The sequence below is a fragment of the Antechinus flavipes genome, chromosome 2 (assembly GCF_016432865.1).
Source record: "Antechinus flavipes isolate AdamAnt ecotype Samford, QLD, Australia chromosome 2, AdamAnt_v2, whole genome shotgun sequence".
NCBI lineage: Eukaryota > Metazoa > Chordata > Mammalia > Dasyuromorphia > Dasyuridae > Antechinus > Antechinus flavipes.
This window is the reverse complement of record NC_067399.1, coordinates 487,544,992-487,547,776: the sequence shown is the minus strand read 5'-3', so window position 1 is coordinate 487,547,776 and position 2,785 is coordinate 487,544,992.

The following is a 2,785-nucleotide window of genomic DNA, read 5'->3' as shown; positions in this document are numbered from 1 at the left end:
AAGAAGCAATGTTACCATTTTTCTTTTCATGACAACTCCAAGGTGGTTATTTTCACAAGTATCAGTTTTACAATGAATAGCATTAGATTTTGCTTCTTTAGAATTTAAATTTAGGTTTTTCTTATCTATTTTTTCCTTAACTATAGCACAGTAGCAAGAATAATGATTTTTTAATCAAAAGAACTGAATTTTAGGCCTGGCATGACATTTTCAATGTTCTATGATCCCACATATATCACTCAAATCTTTTTAATCTGCACTTTCCTCATTTCTAAAATGAAGATACAAATATTTAAAATATTTATATCAGAGAAATGCTTTATATGTCTAAAAGTACTATAAATATAAATGTGAAGTATTGTTACAATTGAATATTTTTAAAAATATTTATCTAAAATTATTTATTATATACTATCCATGCATATAGTGCTCTTAACTAACAAACCCAAAGAATCTTAAAAATAGTACAATTTATTTCTTTATATTTTGACAATTTGAATGAGGTCTGAACTTCATAAAAATGGGCTAACAGGCAAAGAAATAATATAAACATGTTGAATGCACTGTTTGTGGGAGAACAATGATCCTTTAATTATTTTTTGTTTGTTTTTGCTTTCTATGCCAGCCACTTTGATTTGTGCAAGATGCATTTATTATCCCAATGTTATTGTTTTTTAATCTTCCATTCTTTAAAAAAAAAAAACTATGGTTTTAGGATCTCAAATTTTCTGCTTTCTTAATTACTTTGTTTTTAATTTATTTATTTTAAAATGTATTTATTAATTTATATATTAAATTATTGCTCCTTTTAATATTGGGTCAATTCTGTAATTTTTATTCTGAAACAGTTTATCTTTATTATTCCATTATTATTTAGGAATAATGAAGAGAAACTATTTCAGAATAAAAATTACAGAATTATTATTATTATTATTATTACACCCATTGTATTATGTGTTCTATACATTTGATTACATTGTTGTTGTTGTTTTTAATTGTGGATTTTCACATTAGCATCCTCCACGTAGGAGTATCTAAGGCATAGTGGAAATAGATTTCATCTAAAGTCAGAAGACCTGTGTTCAAATCATTCAGTCTAAAATTTATTTATTTCCTGTATGACCTTGGACATGTCACTAAAATACCTATCTCTCTTTTTTTAATATGTAGAAAGAGATTTGGATCATATGGCCTCTGAAGTGCTATCAAACTTCAGATCTATGATGTACTTCATTGTGCTCTAGCTTTTTCTAGATTGGTTGCTGATTTTTCCTTTTGTATATTTTTTAGGTGTTGATGGCTTAAAGAATAAATGGCAATTGTTTTCTGTTCTGGCCAGAAACTCTGAGGATCTTCTCCCAGACTAATATCCTTGTAATGATAAAATAAGCTTTCTTTTGTCTCAATTCTTGCCTGACACAGTCACTGAATGGATATGGCCTCAGACAAACTGAGACCTGATAAAAAACCTTAATTTAAAAATCCAAGATCACCCACTGCATCCTGGCTATCACCAATGGTCTTGATCTTTGTCTTGCCACTGGATTTTAATGGTTTTGGAGGAAAGAATGGGGCAAAGCAGAGTTTAGTCATCTTTACCTCACTCTGCCCTAGTCATATCCAATAAACACTCAAGACATCACCTTTGCAATGCCATTGGTCCTCCTAGAGAACAAAGAACAAATAATAATGATGATAATAATAATAATCCAGTGCTATTTGGTTGAGAACTGCTCTTATCTACAACTTGGGACCAAATTCTTACTCTGCCATATTGGAAGCACAAATATTGAGGTTAATACAAGAGACAATCCTTCATAGAATTTAAATTCCTGTATGATAATTTATTCACATGGTTACAGTAGGATTGTCACAAAGTATTTAACAAATAGTAGTTATAATAAAAATAATAATAATAATACTATTATTATAGCATTTACCAATCACTTTAAGCTTAACAAATCACTTTTCCCATATTTATCCTATATTTTTCCCCATTAAAAAAGTGTGAGGAAACTGAAGTTAGAAAGGGTTAAGAGATTTGCCTGTTATCACACAGGTAGCAGATACTAAAGCTAACATTGGAATCTAATTCTCTTTTTCTCCAAGTCCAAGAATCCCTTCCATTGCATTATTTTTCCAAACATGACAATCCTCCCTACCCCTTCACCCAACCTGACCCCACTCCCACTCCAAAGAGCTAGAGAAAAAGAGTCTTTAATCTTGTTTGGAAGGGTGACCACACTTGGCATTGCTAATTGAGCCATTAATGATGAAGAAAGAGAAATGGATGGTAGATATTTTTCATTTTATAAGTATAGTTTGGGGAAAGGAGAGATTTGGGTGCAGGCAAGCAAGGATATAATAGAATGAGCTGTCTAAAAAGATCTTGAAGTTGAGAACAGGATATCCTGAGGATAGTGGTAGAAGCATGAAAAGGGCCATTTAAGGGCTAAATAGGTAGAGAGAAAACATGTAAGTAACAAATGACTCCCACTTAGTTTGAAACATGGCATTCTGATCCAGAATCAGGGAGTGAGGAATGTGAACAGGCTAAATAAACTACCAACCTCCAGGCACCAAGTCACCCCATCTGCCAGATTCCCAGTCTGAATTAGTTGTTTGGGAAAAGGAAGGCACAGGGCTGCTGTTGTGAGCAGTCCTAAGGGACAATATGCCAATAATGACTGTCATACTTGTAAATAGCCTGAGTTAAGGAACAACATTGCAGGTGGAAAAGTCAGAGTAAAGGATTGTGATTCCTCCCAACCGGAGTGGAGAAACT